This window comes from Bidens hawaiensis, unplaced genomic scaffold (assembly GCF_021521415.1).
Source record: "Bidens hawaiensis isolate Kalapana, Puna unplaced genomic scaffold, B.hawaiensis_p1.1 tig00000416_1, whole genome shotgun sequence".
Lineage (NCBI taxonomy): Eukaryota > Viridiplantae > Streptophyta > Magnoliopsida > Asterales > Asteraceae > Bidens > Bidens hawaiensis.
In genome coordinates this window covers 5219092-5232688 of record NW_027491029.1, presented here as the reverse complement: position 1 = coordinate 5232688, position 13597 = coordinate 5219092, and positions in this window count along the sequence as shown.

Sequence of the window (13597 nt, the reverse complement as noted above, 5' to 3'; positions counted from 1 at the left end):
AAAAAACTGAACTTGAATGATGTTTCACGTTTTTATAAGAATGTAAAAGTGAGGATAAGCACCCATTTTAAAAATAAATATTTTAATATTTTGATGTTAAAACTGATTAATATAGGTATATGAAAGAAATTATATTTTCGTTCAACAAATGGAGTTGGGGTCTTCATTCTTGTGGGAACGGTAGCGCGAGAGCATTCTGTTCCTGCTCCCGGCTCTTCTTTCATAATAGTTGGAATTACAACTGAATTTTCAACTTTTTTGTTATGCTGAGCCAGCAAAACGTTGCCCTTCAGCGGGGCACGCGTATTGTTATTCATACATCTATGTTGGTGAAAGGTATATTCTTTAATATAATACTTATTCATATTGTAAAACTCTGAATGCTTACATCATTATTATTTTTTAATTCTTCAGTCTTTCTTGGATAATCAGCTGGGTTTTGATTTTGGAATATACAATGATGTGTATCATAGTTGCCCATGGCATTTCTTTTTAATCCGCAGCATGCATTTTACATTATTAAAATATAATTATATGCAAACTAATTTCCAGCATTTGATGTCAAATATAATGTTCTTCATTCAAACATTGATCTTTGTAGGCTCATATGGTCTACCAGCTTTTTCGATATTCATTACCGGGCTAAGGCTATAATATGTTGGAATAAAGGAGGTATGTTAAAGTGAGTACTAATTAATTAATTAATTTATTTATTTATTTATTATTATTATTATTATTAATATGTTTCTAAATAGTTTTTTAAATAAAATGAGTATTTATTTATTAATTAATTTTTTACAAATTATTTGTTCAAAACATAATTTCAAAGTTTAGGACCTCTTTGGGTCTTTTTTTAACATGTTTTTTTATTTGTTTATTTATCAGATTTAGTTTCGACAGGGAACAATCAAAGAATTAGACAACTTTAAAATTTAGTCTTCATGAAAGCTTATCAATAGAAAATTTTAAAGTTTTGTAACGTTATAAACTACTACAAAACACTAATGTCTATTACGTGTATCGTATTGGTAATTTTATGACATTAACAAAAATGTTTGTAATTGTTTATATTATAATTTTTTTTCGTTTTTGTTTCGTTATTACCCTGTGTACTACATGTGTTTTTGTTTTGTTTTTTTAATTATATATTTTTTACTAACCCGTGTATCACACGGGTTCTAACCTAGTGTATATATATATATATATATATATATATATATATATATATATATATATATATGCATATGTATGTATGTGTGTGAGAGAGATGGGGAGAGCTGCTGAAAAGGGGCCCACCAAAACTCAATCAACCGCGCCGGCCATTGCAACGATCGGATCTTTGTTGCCCCTCCCCCGTCCGCGCCCCATGGCGGTGTTCGGCGCCCACTTCGCCCCAAAATCTCCTTAACGTCGCCCCATAGCGACCGGTCTTAGTGGTTGACGCCATAAATTTTGGACTAGAAATGGTGCTTGGCGCCGGGGATTATGCCACCTTGGCATAGTGACGCCCCAAATTACAATCAAAACACTTGGTCTCATAAAATACACGTTTAAAGCCAATATGATACGCGTATCACCTAATACCAATACAATACCATACACGTCTCAAACTTATATTTTATTTAAAGACAAAATGGCAAAACACGTCCTTTATGTTTGAACGTTTTTTCAGTTGACGTCCTTTAGCCAAACAAATAGCAGAAAGCATACTTTATGTTTCAAATCCGTATCACGTTACGTCCTTTGACACTAACCCAGTTAACTTTTCACGGCAAATATAGTCATGTTCAAGGCACAAGAGGGTAGTGTTGTAAATTCACATATTTGTTTATTAATTAAAACTAAAAGAAATAATATATATATAATATTATAACCTCTCTCTCTCACACACACACACACACACCTGCTACCATCCCCTCCCATCATCTTCATCACCACCATCCAAACCATCACCACCAAAACCGGTTTTCTGCTGGAGAACTTCCAACACCACCACCTGAAATGCTGAAACCGACACTTCCATCACCAACCCATTCCCCTCTTCTTCCCCCTCATTGAAGTCTATCTATACCACAACCACCTGGATAAAAAGGTGTAATCTGATTAGTCAGAACCACCATTAACACCACCGCGATGCTATTACCCGCCGCCACCATTAACACCACCCAAATTCAGCCAACTGCCCTATCGGTTTTCCAGCGAGTAGGGGGAATTGACCAAATTGGACCAACATCACACAAAATCACACCAAATCGGTGATGACGATTAAAGAAAACTTCGAGCATCTTCTTCGGATCCCCAATATTTGCATCATAAAATCCCTAATTTCATTGTGCCTTGTTCGATTTTCCAGTAATTCGTGACTTTAAACAAAAGGGTGTTTGCGGTGTTGGCCATAAATGAAGAGGATATTTTGGTGTTGTTTGTGACGATGGTGGTGGGGTAGCCGGTGATGGATGAAAAGGGTGGAGAGTTGGTGGTGTCAGTGGTGGTCGAACAAAGATTGTTAGGGTTTGTTACCAGTGGCCGATAGTGGTGGTGGAACTCGACAGGTGGTGCAGTAGTGAAGGCGGGTTGTGGCGGCTAGGGTAGGTGGTGGTTGTAAATTGGGAGGAGATGGATTGAGATCAAGAAGAAGAAGAGAGAGAAAGAGGTGTTATAATATATTATTGACAAAATTGCAAAACTGGTCCTTTATGTTTGCACGTTTTTTCAATGGTTGTCCTTTAGCAAACTTAATGACAAAGAACATCCTTTAAGCTTCAAATCTCATTCACGTTACGTCCTTTATCACTAACAGAGTTAATTTTTCTTGTTAAATTTGGTTATGTGCCTTGCACATGAGGGTAATTTGGTCATTTTTATATGTTTATTAAAACTCTTCACCCACCATCTTTTTTCTCTCTCTTTTAACATTCATCATCTTCACAAACCCTCTCTCTCTCTCTCTCTCTCTCAGCCACCACCATATCACCATCACCAACAAACCACCACAACCAGCCACCGCATGCCACCGCCACCACCATCATTTTCCGCCGCCATCACAGCAGACGCATATCTTAGTTATGTTACCTGTGCTTTCTAAATGCCATCACAGCTCCATGTATATCACTTGTAGATGATTCATCCGCCAATCATTAATAATCCTCTTTTGCACCAATTCCCAACCATCAACAAAACTGTAACGATTCCGGCAAATCCAGGTATACCCTAGCCGGAATATACTATTTACGTGTCATTTAATATTGATTATATGAGTTATAGTACGTTTATACGAGTATATATGATTCATAGTACGAATCATACTCGATTATATAGTGAATCGTATTGGAATTACAATTAACCAATGAACGATTATTGAAACCCGAACGAATCGGGAATTACATTATAGACGATGTATATAATGTTTAGTGATATTTACGAAGTATTAATGCTTCGGGATAGGTGAATTATAGCACAGAAAAAGGATTTCGATTTAATGGTACGTCGGTACGCTAAACGAAACCTTTAACACCAAACCAAGCAAGAGACGATCAATCAAGCCGAAAAAGATGCGTAATTATTAATAATATGATGTTTTAATGTCATGGGTTAAGTTTTTAAAGTTTTTAAATCAGTTTTATGAAAATTTTACTTTAACCCGAAAAACGACCATTTTAATTTCGTTTCAAGCCGAATTACGAGTTTAAACGAGAAACGAACTGAACCAGATTATCCACAACATTATCCGGATTGTGTAATCCAAATGTGTGGACAATATTTGAGATGTGGGCCCCCCCCCACACCACCTCATTAGGCCGGCCACCCTTACCCTCTTTACACATTACATTTTCTTTTTTTATTCACACCAATTCTCTCAAACTCTCTCAACCTTCAAGACCCATCCATTTTCTTGATCTCCAACCAAAGATTTGAAGGTATAAAACATGTTTTTATGGTTGATTCTTGGTTTTGATTCTATAAAATGGAGAAAAGGAGGTTTCATGTGAAAAATGGGTGAAAACCCGAGATGAAACCGATTCTCGTGTGATCAAAGGATGTATACAAGTTATACAAAGGATCTTGATCCAAGTAATTAGTTAAAAGTGTTTAGAATGAATTTTTACGGTTGAAATCTTGTCAAATGAGTTTTCCATGTGAAAGACGGGTGAAAACCCGAGATGAAACCGACTCTTGCATGACCAAGAGATGTATACAAGTTATACAAGGGATCTTGGTCCAAGAAATGAGTAAAAAGAGTCGAGAATGGATTTTTACGGTCAAAATCGTTGTTTTGATGTTTTAACCGACACTAGGAAAGAAATGGCTTGATTGTGGGTATAACTTGCTTGGTGTGGTGTTGATGTGCTTGTAAGTGTTGTATCTAGCGGCTAGCAAAGGCTAGAAACCGAGATCCTTGCGATCTAAAGCTAGAAAACACAAAATAGTTCGGTTTTCGTGTGTTTATGAAAAATGGACAGATTTACGTGTGCTTAGATTCGGGTCACGAAATTTCACAGAGATGATCTACACATGAAAATATGAGATCTGTGAATTTTTGGTAATTTTTGGATAAAAGATGAATATTTGGTGAATTTAATGCTCGGTTTTGGCCAAAAATAGTGAAAAATAGCAAAACATGATGAAAAATTCTGGAAAATTTAAGATAAGCTTTTTATAACATATAAAAGTCACCCACAAAATTTGAGCTCAGTTGGAAAAGCCTAAGTAGGCTTTTCGGTGAAACGAGTTGTAGGGCTTTCTAGCTCGGTTTTGGGTGAAAATGGCTTGAAAAATAAGTTTTAAATTCTGGAAAAATTCCAGGAAGTTATGAGGATGATAGAGATCATCCCAGAAAAATTTGGGATTTTTCTAAAGTGTTTTGGTATTTTTGATATATTTAGTATTTTAATGAGATTTAAAAATAGATAAATAAATGTAAATATAAGAAAATAAATCTGGAAAATTTTTACAAAAATTCCTTACTGTCAAATTAAGTCTTGTGCAAAATTTCAAGACCCGAGACTAATCGGGTAATTATTTGTGCTAAAAAGAACATAAAAACAAGTTTTTAAAGCTTAAAACGTGTAAACCGGCAAAGTTCGCATAAGCGAGCTGACTGGTACATGAAAACTCTAAAAATGGACTATTTCATAAATCTAAGTAAATTAAGTAAAAATAAATCATCCGAAAATAATTCGGATGATTTGGGTAATTTTACCCGATTTTACCGTTTTCGGCACCGAAATACCGGAAATGGGCCCCACGGCCAAACGGGGTGTCAAACCGAGCTATAATTTCATCACCTTAACTAAATTGACTGTCAAACTCTAAGCAATGTCAATCTGAGTCCTTAGAAGTGTCACGGGGTTAACATTGTCCCCGAATCGAGTACAGTACTGGGTTAACAATGTTCCCAGATGTACCGATTGATATGTATTTAAGTTATGGGAATTATATAGTAACGACTAGATATTATATTACAGATCCAGGCACGTAGCTGTTCCTTATATTACTCACCGACTCACAAAAAGGTGAGTTTTCACGAGCCCCTTTTAATGAATTGTTTTAATTATATTTTCCCGGGGCGGAAAACATGTCTTATTTAAAGTATTTAAGTACATACCGATCGTATGGAAATACTTGTATATTTATATATATATGGTTTGATGCACAGAATATATAAATTGTTTATCAGGGGTTATTATTGTTCTGGGGTAACATAGTTCCCAGGGGTATTTATTGTTCTGGGGTAACATAGTTCCCAGGGGTTATTATTGTTCTGGGGTAACATAGTTCCCAGGGGTAGTTATTGTTCTGGGGTAACATAGTTCCCAGGGGTTTTTATTGTTCTGGGGTAACATAGTTCCCAGAGGTTATTATTGTTCTGGGGTAACATAGTTCCCAGGGGTATTTATTGTTCTGGGGTAACATAGTTCCCAGAGGTTATTATTGTTCTGGGGTAACATAGTTCCCAGGGGTATTTATTGTTCTGGGGTAACATAGTTCCCAGGGGTATTTATTGTTCTGGGGTAACATAGTTCCCAGGGGTTATTATTGTTCTGGGGTAACATAGTTCCCAGGGGTAGTTATTGTTCTGGGGTAACATAGTTCCCAGGGATTTTTATTGTTCTGGGGTAACATAGTTCCCAGAGGTTATTATTGTTCTGGGGTAACATAGTTCCCAGGGGTATTTATTGTTCTGGGGTAACATAGTTCCCAGGGATTATTATTGTTCTGGGGTAACATAGTTCCCAGAAAATTAATGGAAATGTTCTGGGGTAACATAGTTCCCAGCATGATTATATTGCTAATAAATGATTATTAAAATGATTTGTCAGTGTTTATTTAAATTAGTGAAACTCACCAACTATTCGTAGTTGACCCGTTTTCTTTACATGTTTTCTAGGTATGCCCAAGTTGGATTGATTGATGTGTGCTTAACTATCTGTGCTACCTGTTGGAAGCTTGCTGCTCTATGTTTTGTAATGAATTTATTAATGTCTTATCGGTAAAATATGTGTGTAACACCTAGACAGTAATGAAACTCGCAACAATGTAATATGTTATAAATTAATGTAGTGGTATTTTCTTTATAAGCAATGCTGTTGATATCAGATGTGTCTGTTGCATCCCGTGTACGTTTCCGCTGCGGTTACGGGGTGTTACAGAACTTGGTATCAGAGCCATTGGTTATAAAGAATTAGGATGTCTGAAAAAGATACCTAAAATATAACCAGTAGCTCAAGTATTATAGGATCTGAATATCAACTAATAATATATTGTGACGAGATCGGGATGAACTTGGATGGACAAGTGGGTTATTATGGTCCGGAACATAATAACAGACTTGTCTGCACGAGGGAATTCAGGGGAAGTCACGGGGGACTTAAATAGGTAAAATTGGCAACATATGTGTAAATGTATAATAATACTATTATGTGGCAAAATTGTATAAGTAAGTGCATGATTAATTTAATTATGAATTACACTACGAAAAGGACTATATGTTTGTTAACTTGTGTGCAGGTATAATGGCAAGAACACCTAGTGTGTCGACGGAAGAGGACCCGGAAGAGGCTAGTTCCGGGGCCTCTGGAAGCCCAAGTGTAGCACCCAGCTCCGAGCCTTCGGAGGCTAGTCATAGTACTTCTAGACAGACCACCCCAGCTAGGAGTGCTAGTGTACCCTCCCCTGCTAGGGTTACCAGGTCTCCTACCCCGCCCGCACCACAGACCACCCCGATTCCCCCCAGACACGGTCCCCGCCTCACGGCGCGGATCAGTGCCCCGTATGTTCCGCCCACTGTTACCCCACCCAGATCCACATACCACCGGGGCGAGTCTTCCCGCCCCCAACCCGAGCCTGCAACCCTACCTGTGTGGGGTCTGCCAAGGCAGGAGCGGGACTTGGCGGCTTGGCTACGTGTTCTCACCGAGCAGGTGAACGAGCACTCTGCCGCCCTGGTCGTGGGGGTACAGAGGCGGGCGTACCTCGGGGACAGCATACTGGACCACCAGTATGCTATTAACCAGTTAAAAAGGGAGTGCTCATACTCCCACTGGTTGATCGACCAGATGGAAACCCGAATGCGGGTTATGATGGCGGTGCTAGTGGTGCTGGTGGCGGTGTTGGTGGGGTTGGTTTACCACCATGTGTAGATGTGTTGGATGGTAGAATCTTGAACCGCTTTTTGATACCCCGTGTAAGTAGTTAGTGGTGATACTAACACGGAGTGAATCTTGTTTAGTTATAGTACTACCACTGGCCCCTAGGGTGGGTCTCTTGTAGGGCATATCACTATAGATACTTTTGGGTATCATTCAAGCACTGACCCCTTTACGGGTTATGTCGAGATGATACCGACATAGGGCCCTTGTAATGAAACTAGTTATGTAATGTTGACTGAAAGTATGTAAATCGATGTTTGTGTAATATGAATCAATGTTTACTAATGAATGAAGTATGTATTGTGTTTTATATTTTGAGATGGTATTGATTATATATATTTCTTTGATGATTGTGTAGAATGGCACCGAAACGATCAACGAAAGTATCGGAAGTAGATGTGAGCCGTTTGATTGCTCAACAGTTGGAGGCGGCGATACCGGATATAGTATCGCGCATCGCCGCCAGTATTAATAATTCATCTAATCCAACCCCTCCGAGCAATCAAACGCCCATAAATAATGGCGGGGAACATAATGCTAATCCTCCACCTACCGATAACACGATTCCGAGTAATGACGCACCGCCTACGGTGGTCGCTACCGACAGTAATGGCCCTATACCTACCGTAGAGACCAACCGCACTGGACCATCCAGGGGTTGTTCAATCAAGGACTTTATGTTATGCAAGCCTTTAGAGTTTAACGGGTCGGAAGGACCGAATGGGTTAGTGAAATGGTTAGAGAAAATAGAGTCAGTGGTGAATATCAGCAACTGTCCCGAGGATTGTGTCGTTAAGTACGCCACCTGTACGTTCACAGACCATGCCTTGACATGGTGGAACACCATAGTACAGACTCGAGGTCAGGCGGCGACAAACCGCATGACCTGGACAGAGCTTAAGGATCTTGTTTTGGAACATTTCTGCCCAAAGAATGAATTGCAGAAACTGGAACATGAGTTGTGGAACCTGGAAATGCATGGGGCGGACCACTTGGGATATACCAACCGGTTTAATGAACTGTCACGATTAGTGCCGTGGTTGGTCACCCCAGAGTCAAAGAGGGTGGAACGTTATATTTGGGGACTTACTCCAGTAGTGAGGAGCATAGTTAATGCGGGAGGGCACCAGACGTATGAGGGTGCGGTGACACAGGCTGGTATTGTCACGTATGATTTCTTAAGGAGCGGATCGATAAAGACGACGGGAGAGTCGGCTGGGGGAAAGCGAGGTACGTATGACAATAGGATCCGAGAGAAACAGCAAGGTAAGCGAGCTAGGCCCGCTGCCCAGAGCTATGCCATGACTAGTTCGGGCGGAAGGCAAGAACCGCAGAGGGGAACGTTTCCTAAATGTGGGAAATGTGGTTACCACCATAGTGGTGTGTGCAAGGAGGTGGTGTGCCACCGGTGTGGCAGGGTTGGACACTACGCACCAAATTGTAAGATAAATCTGAACAACCTGAACCGTCAACCGCAACCTATTCGTGCGCAACCATTTAGAACTCAACCAGCCCGACAGCAGAACCCGCAAGGAAACCAGATGGTGACCACTAGCCGTGCTTGCTACGAATGCGGCAGCACGGATCACTTCAAAAGGAACTGCCCGAAACTGAATCAGGGAGGAAACGGGAGACAACTCGCGGGTCAGCCATCGGCTTCCAATCCGGCGCGAGGCTGAGCATTTGTGATGGGAGCGAACGAGGCGCGCCAGGACCCCAGCGTAGTGACAGGTACCTTCCTCGTCTCTGATCATTACGCTTCTGTATTATTTGATACAGGCGCCGATAGAAGTTTTGTCTCCGTTAGATTCCTTTCGATAGCAAACCTTCCTATTGGTGAAACCATAGAACCCTACACCGTAGAGGTCGCTAACGGTAAAACCATGATAGTTAATCGGATTGTTCGGAATTGCCCTTTTATTCTAAGCGAACAATCCTTCCTGATTGACTTGTTACCGGTAGAATTGGGTAGTTTTGACGTGATAGTGGGAATGGATTGGTTGGCACGTAATAGGGTAGAAATAAACTGTGAAAAGAAAACCGTCAAGATCCGGGTGTCGGAAGACGAGGAGGTATTAGTGCAGGGAGAAAAATCCGGCACCATGATACCATTTATATCCCACCTCAAGGTGTTGAAATATATACGTCAGGGATGTGTGGCGTATCTAGCGAGCCTGACGGCCGCTGATTCTGAGGAAAAACGGGTGGACGATATTCCCGTGGTACGCGAATTTCCACAAGTTTTTCCAGAGGAACTTCCTGGATTACCGCCAACCCGACAAGTCGAATTCAGAATCGACTTATTACCTCAAGCTGGCCCTGTTGCTAAGGCCCCTTACAGACTTGCACCGTCCGAGATGCAAGAACTATCCAACCAGTTGCAGGAATTGTTGGATAAGGGGTTTATACGTCCCAGTTATTCCCCGTGGGGTGCACCTGTACTATTTGTGAAAAAGAAGGACGGAAGCCTTCGAATGTGCATTGACTACAGGGAATTGAACAAATTAACCATCAAAAATAGATATCCTCTTCCCCGAATCGATGATTTATTCGACCAACTACAAGGTGCGAGCTATTTCTCAAAAATTGATCTTAGATCGGGATACCACCAAGTTAGAATTCAAGAGGAGGATATCCCAAAAACCGCGTTTCGGACTCGCTACGGCCACTACGAATTTTTAGTTATGCCTTTTGGGCTAACAAATGCGCCAGCGGTGTTCATGGATCTCATGAACCGAGTCTGTAAACCCTATCTCGACAAGTTCGTCATTGTATTTATTGACGATATTTTGATATACTCGAAGAGTAAAGAGGAGCACGAGCAACACTTAAAGTTAGTTATAGAGCTCCTGGATCAGGAGAAGTTATATGCAAAATTCTCCAAGTGTAACTTCTGGTTACAAGAGGTGCAATTCCTCGGTCATGTTATAAACCACCATGGAATACACGTTGATCCGAGTAAGGTTGAAGCTATTAAGAATTGGCAAGCGCCTAAATCTCCGAAAGAAATCCGCCAATTCTTAGGCTTAGCTGGATACTATCGTCGATTTATAGAGAACTTTTCCAGCATCGCCCAACCTTTAACCCTCCTGACTCAAAAGGATCGGAAATATGAATGGGGTGAAGAGCAGGAAACGGCGTTTCAAACGCTAAAGCAAAGATTGTGCCAAGCGCCAATCTTAAGTCTCCCCGACGGAGACGATGGATTTGTTGTATATTGTGACGCATCCCGTAAAGGGTTAGGATGCGTGTTGATGCAAAATAAAAAGGTCATAGCCTATGCGTCTCGACAGTTGAAAGTTCATGAGAAAAACTACACTACTCATGACTTGGAACTGGGAGCAGTCATCTTTGCACTTAAAATCTGGAGACACTATCTCTACGGTACAAAGTGCACCATATTCACTGATCATAAAAGTTTGCAACACATATTCGATCAGAAAGAACTGAATATGAGGCAACGAAGATGGGTCGAGTTGCTGAGTGACTATGACTGTGACATACGATATCACCCCGGCAAGGCTAACGTTGTAGCCGATGCCTTGAGTAGAAAGGATCGAGTCAAGCCACTACGTGTGCGAGCCTTGGGGATGATAGTCCAGTCGAACCTTTCAGATTTGATTCGAGTCGCTCAACGCGAGGCGTTGAAAGAGGGCCAATTGGATAAAGAAGGACTTTACGGGAATGAGAAGAATTTCGAACAGCGTGTGGACGAAATTCTTTATTTCAAAAATCGGATTTGGATCCCGACCCTCCATGACCTTCGTGATTTGATCATGGATGAAGCACATAAATCGAAATATTCCATACATCCGGGATCAGATAAAATGTACAAGGATGTGAAAGAATTTTACTGGTGGCCAGGTATGAAAAAGGATATAGCCACATACGTCGGCAAGTGTACGACGTGTGCGAGAGTTAAGGCGGAACACCAGAAACCCTCGGGAATGCTACAACAGCCGGAAATTCCCGAATGGAAGTGGGAGCAGATCACAATGGATTTTGTGACACATCTCCCCAAGACACCCCGAGGTCATGATGCGATTTGGGTAATCGTGGATCGATTAACCAAATCGGCACATTTTATTCCAATTAGGAATACTTTTAACACTGAGAGACTTGCGCAAATTTATATAAATGAAATAGTGTCTCGTCATGGCATCCCCATCTCGATCATCTCCGATAGGGATAGCCATTTCACCTCCAAACTTTGGCAAGCTGTCCAAGAAGCGTTGGGAACACGTATTAACCTAAGCACAGCTTACCACCCTCAGACCGATGGTCAGTCTGAGAGGACCATTCAAACTTTGGAGGATTTGCTTCGTGCTTGCGTACTGGACTTTAAGGGAAATTGGGATCAACATCTCCCACTCGTTGAATTTTCCTATAATAACAGTTATCACAGCAGTATAAAGGCAGCACCTTATGAAGCATTGTATGGGCGGAAGTGCCGATCACCACTTTGCTGGTCTGAAGTGGGTGACCCGCAGATCATTAGATCGGATCTGGTCCAGGAGACGACCAGCAAGATTCTTGAAATTAAGAACAACCTAAAAGCCGCGCGGGATCGGCAGAAGAGTTATGCTGATACCCGTCGAAAACCGTTGTCATTTGAGAAGGGTGAAAAGGTATATTTGAAAGTATCACCCTGGAAAGGAGTGGTCAGGTTTGGAAAGGCGGGGAAGTTGGCCCCTAGATATATTGGACCATTCATTATTACTGCAAAGATCGGTCCGGTAGCTTACCGACTAGAACTGCCTGAGGAACTAAGTGCAGTTCATAACTTGTTTCATGTGTCGAATTTGAAAAGATGTCTGACGGATGAGACATCGGTGTTACCCTTAGAGGGTGTTCTAATAAGTGATAGGCTCAACTTCGTAGAGGAGCCCATCGAAATAGTGGACGGTAAGATCAAGCAACTTAGACACAATAAGATCTCGTTGGTCAAAGTTAGATGGAATTCGCAACGAGGCCCAGAATTTACTTGGGAACGAAAGGATGAATTCCGGAAGAAATACCCCCACCTATTTCCTCAAAAGGAAGTAGTTGACGCGTGAAAATTTCGAGGACGAAATTTTTATAACGGGGGGAGAATGTAACGATTCCGGCAAATCCAGGTATACCCTAGCCGGAATATACTATTTACGTGTCATTTAATATTGATTATATGAGTTATAGTACGTTTATACGAGTATATATGATTCATAGTACGAATCATACTCGATTATATAGTGAATCGTATTGGAATTACAATTAACCAATGAACGATTATTGAAACCCGAACGAATCGGGAATTACATTATAGACGATGTATATAATGTTTAGTGATATTTACGAAGTATTAATGCTTCGGGATAGGTGAATTATAGCACAGAAAAAGGATTTCGATTTAATGGTACGTCGGTACGCTAAACGAAACCTTTAACACCAAACCAAGCAAGAGACGATCAATCAAGCCGAAAAAGATGCGTAATTATTAATAATATGATGTTTTAATGTCATGGGTTAAGTTTTTAAAGTTTTTAAATCAGTTTTATGAAAATTTTACTTTAACCCGAAAAACGACCATTTTAATTTCGTTTCAAGCCGAATTACGAGTTTAAACGAGAAACGAACTGAACCAGATTATCCACAACATTATCCGGATTGTGTAATCCAAATGTGTGGACAATATTTGAGATGTGGGCCCCCCCCACACCACCTCATTAGGCCGGCCACCCTTACCCTCTTTACACATTACATTTTCTTTTTTTATTCACACCAATTCTCTCAAACTCTCTCAACCTTCAAGACCCATCCATTTTCTTGATCTCCAACCAAAGATTTGAAGGTATAAAACATGTTTTTATGGTTGATTCTTGGTTTTGATTCTATAAAATGGAGAAAAGGAGGTTTCATGTGAAAAATGGGTGAAAACCCGAGATGAAACCGATTCTCGTGTGATCAAA